The sequence below is a fragment of the Molothrus ater genome, chromosome 2 (genome assembly GCF_012460135.2).
Source record: "Molothrus ater isolate BHLD 08-10-18 breed brown headed cowbird chromosome 2, BPBGC_Mater_1.1, whole genome shotgun sequence".
NCBI classification, from domain to species: Eukaryota; Metazoa; Chordata; class Aves; order Passeriformes; family Icteridae; genus Molothrus; species Molothrus ater.
In genome coordinates, this window is record NC_050479.2 from 100,305,024 (window position 1) to 100,320,264 (window position 15,241).

General features: G+C 39.9%; 2 protein-coding genes across 3 annotated transcripts in view; one reads left to right on the top strand and one right to left on the bottom strand.

Annotated features, from left to right (window-relative positions):
• CMSS1 (cms1 ribosomal small subunit homolog) overlaps positions 1–15,241 on the top strand; it is a 227,918-nt gene that overhangs the window by 134,685 nt on the left and 77,992 nt on the right. The window lies entirely within an intron of this gene.
• Positions 1–15,241, bottom strand: part of FILIP1L (filamin A interacting protein 1 like) — a 192,929-nt gene that overhangs the window by 133,487 nt on the left and 44,201 nt on the right. The gene's annotated exons all lie outside the window — the stretch shown is intronic.

Consider the following 15,241-nt stretch of genomic DNA (forward strand, 5'->3'; position numbering starts at 1 on the left):
TTGCAGTGGAACTGAAAGTAGCAGTAAGAGGAGACACAAATGCAGGTTAGAGTTGGGGCAGTGGTGTTTCCTGTGGATTTAGGCATAGTATTTTTCTTCTCCTAAAGTAAACTACTTTAGGAGAAGCCATAAATGCAACAAACGAAGGAGCAATTTGAGGTCAGGCATCATACATGAGAATCAAAGACCTTGGTAGTGAGCAGCATGTGGCTGAGGAGTTCTTCCCATTTTATCTTCCTGATGTGAATTTGGTTTACAGGTGGAGGCAGACACCCATTGGAAAAGTATAAGATAAGATTTGGAATAATTTTTCTTACAACTCATTATTTCTCCAGTTTACAATTACTTCACCTTATTTGGGTCCTAGACATTTACTGCCTGATAAGGAGAAGTTCTTACTATTTGTAATTTGGAGTTTTTTACTCAGGCTGCTGCAATGTCTTAAGTGCTTCTTAAGAAGATGGAGTGCATTATGGAAAATAATATAAACTGTATAATTAATTAATGAGGGAATTGCAGTAGAGAGGGAATGTGCATCTGCTTTGAAAACCATTGATGGTGATGTAGAAAGTGGTTTACTAAAGGTATTCTGTAGAACAAGCAGTAATGGTAATGAAGTTTCAGTGCTAGTGCAAATGCACAAATTAATTTTTCAGGTAATCAAAGAAGCAGTGCATTCATTAGTTTGATAGAAACATTAGGCAGTTTTATTAAAGGTGTAATTTGAAGTGTCCTAGACTGATGTTAAGTGCATTTATTATGGGGCAAGTATAATTTTGTGTCATAGCCATCTCCTCTGTTGTTAACTGTGAATTTTGTAAAAGCTGCAAGATTGCTTTCTCCTAGGGCTGTTGATTTCTTTTACAAAGAGCAGAAGCTGAACTACCTTGATCTTTTACATTGTACTGGCAGGCAGCAAGTTCCAAATTCAAACCTTTCTTTCATTTTCACCAACATGACATAAACGGACATTGCACATAAAAGGCTGAGCCATTGCATATGGCTCCTGGTATAAAGAGTATTACAGTAACAAAAATGCCCTGGTAATAAATTTGTGTGAATGGTAACCATGTGTCTCTGAATGCCTCCTGTTTCTCATTCAAGTTAAAGGTTACTCTATCAATACTTGGCAGATATCTTGCACTCTCCTGTCTTTGCAATATTTTTAAGCCTTTTGATGCCTTTTGGTTTTTGAAGTTATTGTATTATTTTTAAGATCCTTAAATTAGGTCATAACAAAAATATTTCTGTTTATCTAATCCATTTCCCTGTCTTCAGACTGCTTGGTCTGGAGCATGTAATAAAGGAGAGAGATTTAAACAGCTTCCTTCAGTGTGAGGGGAAAATACTCTGAAAATCACAAGTTTCCTTTAAAAAGGAAAGCTTTTTCAACTGACTGCAGTGTGATGGGAGTGGCTGTGAACGATTAAACTTCCTTTCAGGGGGTAGGATTTGTAGGATGCACAGCTAGTGAGTCACTATTTCCAATTCTTGGGCGAAAAAAAAAAGGGGGGAAAGGATTTCTATAGCTGTTGACTACTGTGTGTCAAAAGTGGAATAAGTGTTTTGTTTTGTTGTCTCAGTTTTCCAGATGCTTTGGTTCAATTCAGGTTAGAATCCAGTAGCCATCCAGTTGTCACTGCTCACAGAAAGAATGGAGGAATTGTGCAGGTTTTTTTAAATCACACCAATTATCATCTCTTGCTAAATTCACACCCTGTTGGCCAAAACATGAGCACATTTCCCTTAGTGCTTGTGACTGTTCTCTCGTATGTGGTGAGGAGCCTGCTTAGGTGGGGGAGAGCTAACAGTAATTCCCTCATCACTTTTGCTCCAAGCTGCAGTTGCTGAGGGCAGATGATATTCACAGCTTGAAATCCAGGAGCAAGCTTTTCAGGCACTGCTTTTGTCCTGGAGTTGCTGTCCATCCAGTACTGCCCTTGCCCTGACTATTCAGCTTACACCTTTTGCTACCAGTTAGGGACCATACATGAGAATCAAAGAGCCAACAAAGTTGGCTTCACCTTCAAGTTCCATTTATTCAACACAATGGGAAGAGCTCCTACTCAAAGATGTCCTTAGGAGGCAATGACCCTATGCAACATTTTGTCTGGATCCTGCTTATTTTGAGATAAGCAGAGCCTTTCTCAAACAAGGCCTGACTGTACTCAACATCTATTAAAAGCACCCTCAAGTTTAAAAACAAAAAAGGTCTTCTGGAATCACGTAGTCTTCTGAAATGTCTCAAAACTATTCAAGTGCTGGCAGCCAGCATAAAGCCTTTGCCTGATCCTAATCTCCAGAATGCAGCAGGCATCATTGCCTGGCTATTTTCAGCTGATTCTGTGTACTGCACATCTAAAACTAGAACAAAACTGTCACTGCTCTGCTTTGCTTTCCAACCCCAACTGTGGCACTGGCCCTGGTTTGGGTTTTTTTTTCCCCTCTTCAGATATTTAGAATTAAATCAGGCACTTCAACCCAATGTGGGTTTTTTTAAGGTTGCAATGTTCTTTGAGCTTGGAGAAGTGTGACATTTCTGTTGGCTGACATTTGATTCCTATACTTCCTGATCTTTTAATCAAATAAGGAGCTGCTTCAATAAGATATTTATTGATATTCACAATTCCCATATGCCCATCAGTTTTTCAGAACAAACCTGAGTGTGTTCTGGAAGCTTTTTGTGGGATTTAATCCCAGACTTGGTGGTCTCCCGTGGGCTGCACAGCTTCGTATTGTCACTTGTCTCTGTCTCCCTTCAGCTGGGGTCCTCCATCCCACATTTATGTTTCCTGCTTTGCTTTTTTTACTGTTCCAACTCTAACTCTAAACTTTGTCAGTATTTACTTTTATTTGTACTTTCATTGCTTGGTGATGAGTTGTCACTGGTTGTTGCTTGTCCTATGGATGTTGTCATCCCTAGGAGCAAGCTGACTACCCTGACACTGCTGGTGGGCTACAGAACTATACATTTTTCTTTGTCTCACTCTGAAAAAACAAAACCTAAAAAAATAACTAAGGCCTATAAAGCTTCCTTCTAGAGAAGAAGCAAAGGTCCTAATAGTTGGGCTGTCATTTATGCCAGAAGCAGAATACCTAGTTCTTTAATTTTGTTTTTTTGCTCTGGCACATAATAAGTGAAGGAATCTGTTTACTATGGGGGTAGAAAAAGAGGAGAAAAGTCTATTGTAAATTTTTTATTGCTAAGGAAGAATTGGTAAAGGTGCAGGAACACAGGGGAGAAGCACAGAAGATCTTGAGCACAAGAGAAAGAAAATTTCTAGCTTACAATACACAGCTCAGTGAAACTGGGCATGGAAGCACAGAAAAAGTGAGGAAATGTATGCTGGGAGATTTCAAGGCAAGCTGGGAAAATGTATGTGAGGACATAATGCTTACTAATAATATATATTTTATATATATATACACACCAAATAATAGGTGATATATTAAATAAAGTTTTAAAAATTGTAGTCTATTATGCAGTTGTAGAAAACAGAATGGCATGTGATTGGAGCCACCCATCTCAAGGATCTTTATCTTGCTTGCCTTGTCCTGCTCTCACACATCAGTGTTTGGCAGAAACTGGGAGGGACAAAGAGAACAATGAATTTGGTGGACAGGGAAAGCTGAATTTGATGATTTGAACAATATGTTATGACAAAATCAGTTGATCTGTCCACATGGTCTTCCATTAATTCAGCCCTTGTATTTCTCTAAAAAATTTATTTTGTTGAATTTAGGTGCAGATTTGGTCTCATCTCTTTTTTATATAAACCCACAGAATAAAGACATTCTAGGATTGATGTTTCATGCACCTGGTTCAGATTAGACTTGTTACATCACTAAAATAGGATTTTATGGCTTTCCTACTATAACTGCATTTAAGTGCTTTTAAAAGCACTTTTTTTTAATTGAACATGATAATATTTGAGGCAATATTTTGGCTAATTGTTTACATCTGCATTTAGAAAATTGTTAAAATTAATGCTATTTTTGTTATGTAACTTTATAAGACACACATGCCCTATAGTCTCTTCTCTAATTAGGAAACAATTAAAATTACAAAAAGTCTACTTCTTGACACCAAATTTTAATGACTTTGGGCCTGAATTGTATTGTAGCAGCTCAGGGGAATGCTAATGGGACATTTTGATCCCTCTAAAAGCTTCTATGAATGCCTGTGTGGGAGCTGAAAATAAATATTCTTTCAGTCTAAATGACTACAGAGTTAAACTACAAGGACTGCTCCTGACCTCAGTTGCCTCATTTCTAACATTCCACAGTGTGGAGTTGTCACAAGGTAGAACAGCACAAAAGTTGACTAATACTTTTTTAGACCCCATAACAGAAAAAAATAGAATGTCTGACTTATATAATTGAATAGATTTCTAAAATATTCAGGTTTGGAGACGGAATTTCTATGCAAATCAAGCTTTTACATTGGGAAATAAGATTCACCAATATATTTCATATTTGCCTATGCACCACAGTATTCACAGAATGTTTTTTTTAATTCACTTCAGTTCAACATTTTAATTATATGTTAAAACACAAACACCTATGGACCCAAATAATTCTCATCATGGACTGCTGATTTTTTTTTTTTCCTTTTTAAATGATGGAAACTTCCTGGAGTCCTGAGACAATAGAAAGTTTCAAGACTTCATGTACAAAAGTCATGGAAGAAATACTGGAGTGTGCCCTAAGGCTGATTATTTCATTCCCTCCCTTTCTTCCTCACAGAACAGATGGATCTCAGACCGTGGTCTGAGTATCTCTTGAAGAATTGCTTGTGCTTCTAATATAGGGGTTTGCCTTTTTGTTAAGGTGCATAGGTTGGACAGGAGTTGAGGGTGAAATTGAAGTCATGGTTCAGCCTTCTACCAGCTCTGTGACACTGCCCATACAGAGTCACGATTCATCCTTCCATCAGTTTTGTCTTCCAGTAGCTCTGAGGATGTCTCTGTAACAGCTTAGAGTGTGGGTGAAGTAACATTAAAATGTTGCTCATGCCCAGAAGCCTTAGGCAGGCTGACTGATGAATTCTCTCCAGGCTTCCATGGCACAGGTTGTATCTCTGTTGTATGAGGATCTTTAGTTCTCCTGTCTACATCTATACTCTTTTCTCTTCGGCTGGATTCTATCTCCTCTCAGTCTTAAGGTAGATTGGATTTACATAAACTACAAACACAGCAAGAATCAGTACCGGCTGACCACATTGTTTTAGTTTGTAGGGCAGATGGGATGCAAACTCCATTTTATACACAGTCATCATTTACCCAAATGTGAAGGTCCACATACTCAATTCCTGACTTTATTAAAGCACTTGGACACGGTAAGACATTAATCAGGGCCTTCATATAAATACGGCTATTTCATGGCTTTGTTGGAGTTAATGTCCATCCCAAATTTGTTGAAGTAGTTACTGTTATGAAAATATTTGGTCTTGTACTTGAGCCGAAGCTGGACAAGCTCCAGTGAGTGGCTTTCCATGCACCCAAACCCACAGTGTTAGGCATTGTGTAGCTGCTTGGAGGACTGAGTGAACTGACAGAAGAGATGACTTCAGGACTCAAGTTCTTTGATCCAAAATTCATTATGGTACTTATTTGACTTCAAATCACAATCCTGTCTTATTGTTGTGTGGATATAAATTTTACCCGACTAAAAATAGGTGTTTCAGTAACTATGACAAGGGTTTTGGGTTGGAGGCCTGAGTTCTATTTTGTTTCTGACTGACAAATTAGAAAATCAGTGAATGATTTTGTAGCTCAGAGTTGCTGTTTTCCTTGTTTTCAGCAACTCCAGAATCCTTTGCAGCCAAAACTGCTGTTGTCAAACTTCAAGGACTGAATCCAAGAGATGTAGTCTCCAAATTCTTCCCAACTGGAAGCTGTTTCCAAAAACCTCACATAGGAATGGAGGGTCTCACTTATCCCCCACAGCATCAAGTTCCCCATACTGCTACACCACATTTTTGCTACTTTGAGAGCGTCGCTCTCACCAGGTCGATTACTAACAAGGTTGGTATATGAGCTAATAAACTGCTTTATGTTCTGTAGTCACAGCTGGGCTGCTCCCATACCTGACCCTCCAAGAGCTATTGCAGTGTGTCTAGACATGTCTTTGGAGCTGTCACTTGCCTACATGCAATTGGAGCTCTGCATTCTCTTCCCTTGTGCTTGCAACATCTTCAGCTTTTTCCTCCTTTCCAGCTTCTCCGATTGCATTCATATGAGGACAAAATTCTGTCATTTCATCCTGCATGCTTTCTCAGTATTGGCTGCCAGATAAATAGAGTGTGCTTCCTGTTCATTTGTTGTCTTAGACATTGATTTTGCCTGTTTTAAAGGACTTTAAGGTTTGGCAAGGCTAATGTTATAGTGACAGTTGTGTTCTTTCACCAAGTTCTTCCTCTTTAGCTTGGCTGCTTTTCTGTTCCAGGGGAGAGCAATAACCAATTTTCCTTTTTTGCTTTCACTGCTCAGCTTGATGCTAATCTGCCAGCATTTCTTCCTCTGATCTCTTATTGTCTGCTCAGCCTCAGTCTTACTTCCTTTATTCTGACAGCTGCTCCAGCCTCGCCTTCTTTTATGTCCTTCACATATTTGTTTGTGTGTCATCTTTGTTGGTGCCTTTGATGTTTGGCATGACCTTACTGAGATCTCTGCTTGAAGGAACTTGCCTTTCTAGTGGCCCAGAAGGCACCAAAGAAGCAAGTGAAGGGGAGGAATCATGTGAAACCAATGAGTTAATGGGCTTGCTATCAGCAAATAGTTCTAGGTCTTATCCCTTTTCCACTGTATGGGACAGTGTGGCATTATTTCATCCTACACCTTGTACTCTCTGTCTGCATCTGCACTGTCAAGAGAGACCAGATGCCAAAATGGACTGGGACTTTTAACTGAGTGTTTTCTTTGCTTTAAGCAGCTGGGAGATTTTTTTTTCTTTGTTAGGTTACAGTCTTTTTTTATGGATAAACATACTTGAGATGCCTTTCACTCTCCCTTTGTAAGATGCAAGTTTGGTTTGTTTGTTTTTTTTTTTCCGAAATAGGAGATACTAGATTTTAAAATACTGCATTTTTAGACCATTTGTGGTGATTTCATCCTGGAATTATAGGGGGTTCCAAAATTATACTTTACCCAGTGAGGTTAGGATATGCATCCTTTCACTGTGGTATTTTAAAGAACTTATAGGCAGACTTCTGCATGCAATTCAGCATTTCATAATTATATTGTATTGACTTTAGAGTATTTGGTCAAGAAATGGGATTATGAATAAACTGGTGGAGTAACTGTATAGCCAGCTGCTTTGACGTAGTGCTCAGTCATTTAATTTCACATGAATTTTTTATAATGATTCCACCCTGTTTATTGTATTAAATTCCATTTGGTGTGGATTCTTAGACCTTTGTGGTCTATTGGTGAAAGAAGGATTTTAAGACATTAAGTTGTTTACTTTCTGAACTTTCATTTGCTTTGCATTTTATTCCTTTTAATAATAAAATGGTTGTTTAATAGCTGAGATTGAGACTGGAAGCAGTTCTTTTTCATCTGCTTCTCACCAGCACAGTTGAAGTTTCTCAAAAGAAAAGACATAAGATCTGAATACCTTAAACTATCCCAATTAGTGTACTTTTTCTTGGTGATAAATAACACCCTGGAAAATATCAGTTAATTCAGTCTTAAATCTTAAAGATGTAATTTTCACAGGGTTCTGTAAATGTAGAAAGTTCAACAGAGTAACCAGAGAAAGGTTCCTAATGAAATCCTGTCTTTGGTGGTGAAAATGTCTGTCTAGTTTTAATAAAAGCTTGATTACATTGCATTCATGAGGATTTCTGCAAGTCTGCCCTGATGGCATATAAACTTTAAATTAGGCATAGTCAATAAAAGGCCACCTAATATGGTTTCATATTTTGAGAGGTTTCCCCCTAATTGCCCCAAATAGTTAGTCTGTTTTCTAACCATTTTGGCATCTGCATGTGCTGAAAGAAATCATCCTGGAAAAGCTGGAGCTTGTACAGCTTGTAATGATGTGAAGTGACCTGACAGAGACCTCCCTCCTGCTGCCTCCTATTTAGTGACCTTCCACAAGTGATGAGACAGCAGCCTTCTCCCAGCAGCTGTTTTCTAAATTTGGTCTGACAAATGGTATCATAAAGGTGGCAGGTGAGGTTAAGAGATCTGATCAGAACATACTGATTTAACAGCCACCAAAAGGTACAAAAGAATATAAGGAAAAACAATCAAGTGCTGTCTCTTTATCGTTGTATCAGTTTTCTCTGCATGGTCCCTTGTGAAAGCTTTTACTGATGGCTTTCAGCTATGTATCATTATAATACCTCCAATAAGCATTACATAATAGGAAAAATATGCTACTCTGAGCAGTGAAACTGGTGTTAGCCAGTTCTGTGGCCCATATCAAAATTCTCTCACTAGTATTCCCTGTAACAGCACTTCCTCAGATGAAATGGACTACAGCATATCATCAAGTAAGAGTTCATACATCCACTTTAATGTTTTTTGCATATTCCTGTTACAAGTAATGACTGTGACTACTCAAGAGAAAAAGAATCCATTTTTTCTCTCTATAATAGTTCAGACAATGTCCAAGCATATTCTCTGCCATTGCTGTGTTTGCCTGGCTAAATAGGCAAATACTTTATGTGCTTGTTCTCTCAGGCACTGAGGAAGGAGAGAAAACACAGTGATGATAAAACCACCAGAATTAACCAGAAAAACTGGGTAGACAGTAGCACTTGACTGATTTTTATTGTTGGTTCTTTTACTGACAGTTCAGTAGATTACAAGTTGTCTCCTCTTATTGGCGTGGTTTATAAAAGAAATTTGCAGAATAAGTGCATCTGAGGTGCTCTGACTAGAGTAGCAAATCCATATTTCAGAAACACTTCAGATGTCAGAAGCTTTGAAAAGGTTTTTCCCTCTTTACTCTAGAGTGATATATCAGTATATACTTGGGCTGGAAATACAGAGATGCCATTGGAAATCAGACCTGCTGAATGGATGTGTCAGACCTTCAGTCTAGGATAAGTCAGGAATTCAGGTGCTTATCTGAAATGTAGCTCCTGTACTCAACTTCAGGCATAAAATTATTTTTAACTATTTGAATTCTACTTACATTAAAACATTGTATTTTTTAAGGTGCTAACTGAAAAAGTCCCTCAGATATCTTTATTTGGATGTTTATTTCCTGTGTTTGCTTACCAGCATTAAAGCATAGAAGTTACTTTCTGCATGGGATTGAAATGTTGCCAGCTCTTTACAGGTTACAGATTTTCAGTTGTCATCTTGAAGAGTTTTGAAGGCTGTTACTACAGGTAGGTAGGATATATGAAGGCTTAAAGATCTTTTTCAGTATAAAAAGTACACTGAAAAACTAATATGTTCCAAAGATGTTGAGTTATAAAAGGCACATGCCTCTATGTATGAATGATAGTTATGGCCAAAAGCAACATAATGTAATAAGTATTAATGCAATGGATGATTAGGTTTGTCACATTAATGTCACAATGAATTCTAGCACACAGGCATTGTGAAGGGGAAGGTGACTGGTGGCAATGGAATGGACAGATGGACTTCGAAATGTGTGCAGTGAGAGCTGGAGAGGACCATTTTTGGTCATGATTTTCTTTTTCATGTAAATTTTAGATAATTATCTGACAGTAAATTGACCCCACAAAAAATTCTGAAGGATCATAACTTCTGGAGGATGCAGAAAGGCATTATTCTGTAACTACAAATAGGGTCTATCAGGCACTCAGGACCTGAAGAAAAGTTGACAGATGTACCTGTAGCCATGTTCACACAGTGTGGAAATTATTTATTTCAGCTGGCTGAGAAGCTCAGCATCTGTAGAGTGCTCAAGGGTCATCACCTTCTAAGCATCAGCAGGCACCCATCCTTGTGATCAGGCCTTGCTCTGCTCCTGCCAGGCAGAGGGGTGGGAAGGGCAGCCCATGGGCCATGAGCGCAGCCCATTTATGCCTGCTTCAGCCTGCACATGGGGAAACAGGACATAACAGAAGCCCAACTACAATCTTGTTTACCCAGACAGCATATTTAAAGATATAAATATTTTTATTCTTTTTCTTTTGGATATTTGTCAAGAGCGTTTTGGGTTCAGTGGGAAATTTATAGTGTTAATATTTGGTAGCAGTTGTATATTTTGAGGATGGTGCCATGAGAAATGGGATGCCCAGGTCCTACCTTGATTGAATGATCTTTCTGGGTTTTACTGCCATGCTCCACACTATGGGCTGCAAGAGCTTCCCAAGCCCTCTGATCTGCAGAGGCAAGGGCAGGGTAGGCACTGTGCCTTATGTTTCTTAGGGAGGGAAGGTAGAGGCCTTTTGCTCTGTACCATGGAAGTTTTCCCTGATGCAGCAGGGTTTTTTGTTGCCTGGGTTCTGAGGTAGAGCTCTTCAACCACCTTAAGAGTTGTTGGCAAAGTGACCTTGAAGAAAATCGCCTCAGGTACTGTACTGGGGGATGACACAGTATTAATGTGTTGGCCTAAATTTCAAATCCTAAGGTGGACTAGGGTGGTGGCTGTGTAAGGAGTCAACAGCCAGTGTTGTTATGTGCCATTGTCCAGGGCATACTGAGGGGCCAGTCAAGATCTTCTGGAAGCTGCTTTGCTTAGACACAGTTCAAATTTGAATAGGCCTTGTTCCAGAGGGCTTGTAGGCAGTATTAATGGAAGGAAAAATATGGGGAATACAAAAGTAAAAGCAACTGTGCTACACATGTGAAATCAGATTAATGTATGATTTTTAGTTGTGCAGAAATAGCATGCAAGAAAGAAAGGCTGTTTTAGAGAAAAGAAAAAAAAAAAAAAACAGAGAGAATGAAGGCAGAACAGAAAGAGCCAAGCATACAGTTAATGGAGCCAAGAATAAAATAAGGTGCAGAGGTTAGAGGAGGCAGAGAAACACCATGTTTAAGTAAGGAATAAGGGTAAACGTAATGCTTGTAGTACTCTGTAGATTTTTAAGAGTACATCTTGACCTGCACTCCTGCAATATTTTCCTCTGAAATGTTGTATTGGAAAGGATGGATGCTGAACTGTCCAAAGGACAAGTAGAACCTGCTGAAAGTAGTTGTGTCCATTTGATGAAAGCTTGAGCTTTGGCATACCTAGTGACTACATAGATGTAGAAGCAGCTTTCCTTTTTCTTCCCAGTTTCAAGTCCTTCACAATCAGAATTCTTATACTGCAATTACACTGTTATAAGAAAGCTGCAGACCTCATATCTTGTTTCTGTGTTGGCTGTGAGAAGAATTGGATCTTTCCCTAGACACCAGTTTCACTGAGACTAGGAACAAACAACTGTCCTACAGTCTGTCCCAGGGCTAGGCCCCTCACCCCTGGCTTTGGAGTCCAGCAATTCACAGCTTTCTGCCTCTTCTGGTTAACTTGATTTTTCCATTGGATAAGTCCCAAACTCTCAAGGTCCCTATGTGCCTCCAAAGAAGCTCTACCCTAGGCCTGCATCCCTTCCCAATGTATCCCACCCTAAGGTATATCTCAAGAAGCAACTTTAGGTCTTTATTGTCTCCTGAATAAAGGATTCCCTTCAGTAGTCAAAAAAGTAGAAACCTGAGGGACAGAACTTGATGTGGACTTTTGATTTAGAAACAGTTGAATGTTTTTCCGTGTGTTCCTGGCACTGTTGCCTCCTACATAGGATGCTTAGAGAGCCTCCATTTAATGTTTTTTGCATATTCCTGTTACAAGTAATGACTGTGACTACATGGGCAGTTTTGAAGGTGTGCCTGTAAGTATTTGCAAGGAGTAGAGAAGGTAAATTGTGAAAATCTGATAGCCAGTAGTATTGATGAGTGTGGGTGAATCTCAGGACGAAATTTAAGGCTATTTTTATCTTTTTCATCCTGGTCCTGCCTCCCATTTTGGTACTCAGAATTTATAAAATCAGTTAAATTAAAGTATTTTGGTGTCCTTTTTTTTTTCCTTTATGTAAGTTGTGCTGCTTCTGTTAATATACTGGAAAGAGCACCTGCACAGCCTGTGTCCCATTCTCCCACAGCTACATGTCAGTTGGATAACACCACCATAACAGGCCATTTCAGCCTCCCAGCAGTTGTCCTTGCCATTCTGTTGCACAAAATGGTGTTTTTCACCCTTCATCAGAGGTGGAGACGTGCCTGTTGCAGCACCACAGTAAATAGTAAGACAGTTTGTTTTCTTAACCTTTGTCTATCTGTATTTCAAAACTCACAATTTATCTAGTAACTTCATCAGGAGGTTGGGATGTTTCTGAGGCAGTGTAAGCAGAGATACCACATAGCAGAGTTTGTTGGGAGAGCGTGACTAATGGGTATAAGAAGATCCATGGCTATGGTTTTAACTCTCAGATTTCCAGTGGGAACTTTGTGAACAGAAAGCTGCCATCACCTTCCAGGCTGTGTCCTTGCCCTTGGTGTGCTGGGACCTCTCTGACACAGGGCTCAGCACACACCCCACTATGTCCTTTTCCAGCCATCTCCTGGTTTTCCTCCCTCAGCCCTGTGCCTGCTTCAGCTCAGGTGCTTCTGTCCCACAGTGACAGACACAGCAGAGAGCTTCAGTGCAGGTGTGTAACTGGAGATATCTGTTAAATTTTTGCAAATGAATAAACTGCTCATTTGAAATATAAAAGTGAGCTTTATAATGGGTGCTATGCCAGAATGCATTTTTACTTTTGCTTTTAATAGCCCCAAATGGATTTAGTAATGTTTCCTTTCTAGTTTTATTTTGGTGGTTCTTTTTTTACCTTGTCTATGCTACATTACTACATTCTATGAATATACAAGTACAGCCTACAAAGCTGAACATGTACACATAGTAGCAGTGGGAGAGTCGGGGTTTTTTGATTTGGATATGTGTGTTGGGTTTAAAGTATCCATTCTTCTGGTCTTGAAAACATTTGGGATGGGATTCTTTCTTCCTCTGCTGTTCCTTCTTTCTTCTTGCTGTTCTGTTCAGCAAGTTGACAGTCTGATGTTGATTAGGGCTTTTAGGTACAACAGGAGTACAGCTAATAAGAAAAAAATGAGTTGGTGTGTATTTCTGTGCTGTGCTGCTCCCTACTGAATTGTCTGACTACCAAATACATTAAGGAGTTAACAACTGAGAGTTGTTATCCTGGAGGGATGCTGATGGAGCCTGGTGGTTTTACAGCTGAAGAGCTGGATTTTAGAACAAGCTATGCCAGCCTAAGAAGCTTCTCTCTCTATTCTTATCATAAATTGTGATAAAAATTATCATAAATTATTATTAATTAGTTATGCTAAGGTGATACTCAGCAAAAGACAGCTAGCAGTGAGCACAGCAGGGTCTTTAGATGGTTAATGTCAGGGTAAAGAGAAGGAAAGGTGATTTTTCAGTATGTGCATGTTCCAGGAGCCCTTTCTGTGCAGGAAACAATCCCATGGTCATAGCTAACTGTCAGAAATTTACCATATTTGGATTCCCAAAACAAAATGCAATGTTTAGTTGGGCTTTGAAGGGCAAACAGTTCCTTATGGAGCTTAATTGCTTTGTTTACATGTAGCTAGTTACTTATCCCGTAGCAAGAACAATAGGCTGAGTGCCTTGCTTAACCCATGATCAGAATGAGATAAAAACTGAAGACAACGAGGCTGTATTTCTTAAACAAGACCACGGGTCAGATGCAGCCTCCTTGGCTGGCTGTCTCCTAGAAAACCTGCTGCCTGGCATAGCCTTTGTTTCCACAGCAGCTGTGTGACTTTGCCTTATGTCCTCACTGTCTGATCTTCAGCTAAAAGCAAGTGGTGTTTCTTGAGTCTCTATTTCACATGGCCCAGGCACCTTCCTGAGAGCTGTGTGACTCACTGACCATTCCTGGCACAGTGCCTGCAGTGAACATCAGACCATCATCACACCAGGCTTTGACCTCACGTTACCCCACAGCTTAACCTGGACCGTGCCCAGTTTGCAACAGAGGCAGCTGGGCTTCCTCCTCCCTGTACAGAGGCAGGGTTGTGAGCCTTGATTTCCCAACCAGCCACACCTGTCCTGTGGGATGAGGTGAAAAATGGAGTTTACTTAGTTAAGGCAGATCTCTGCCAGTCAGTCATGCCTGCTACTGACAGGAGGCCTTGGAGCAAGGGTGCTCCAGCCATGCCAGAACACTTTTCTTGTTGTCACGCAGTCCTCCAGCCACAGGCAGTACCCGTGATCCAGCGTGACATGAGTGCGTGACCCAACACGTGCTCTCCCTGCCCAGAAGTTGAGAAGTTCATTGTCAGGTCTGCCAGATTCATAGAGACAAAAGAAAAATTTTGGTTGGGACTGCAGCTCTCACACCCTCAAGGAGTCCCTTGCGTCTTGGGGGAGCGTGGGGCTCACGCCAGGTCTCCCTGCATAACTGGGTTTTCCTGAGCTCTGAGCAGAGAGGACATTCCAGAGATTTTTATCTGTTTGCTTCTCCATTTCACTGGTGGCTTCTCCCCTCATAACATCTAAATTAAAAGTCAGAAAGTTTGCTGAGAAAGACTCCTAGTTTGTTCCTCAGGTAGTTTCTTTTGGCAGAAGGGAATTCTCCATTACACCTGCTTGTACCAAAGGAGTAAGGTAGATGTTCTCCATTAATTTACCAGAAGTTAAGTGAGGTTCAGCCATCCCTGCAAACTGGAGAACAAGTTGCTAACATCTCTTATTTTGTAAATCTGTGTGCAACTGGGAATGAGAGGCCTTTGAAAATATGCACATAAAATTTCATTGCAGGAGAGCACCTGCAAACCAAAAGTCTTCTTTATCTTTTTCCATGAGTGAACTATTAGCTGGCACAGTTGTGTGCTCAAATCTTAGGTACAGTTTACAGTTGTCACTTGCACTTGAAGGGGTGTAAATGGATGCTGATAATCTTTATAGCAGTCATCTCCACAGCTCTTCCTCTTCCCTCTGTAGGCAGTCTCTCAATTGCAGAAATATTTCCAATTTTTGTATGTTTGTGGTACAGAGGAACCAAATCATGCAAATAACAAGACCACATTTACAGTGGTATTCTAAAGAATACGACAAATTATCATTACCTTCCCAAGCCTTTAGACTATGAAAATAAACTTTAAAAGTCTACTGAAGATTTAAGCAATGAGAGCCCCTTCCCTTCCACCACCACCTAAATATATGAGCTTCTTCTAGAGCTGGAGGCCTCTTCAGTAAGACTACCACTTGTTTTGAGCTTATA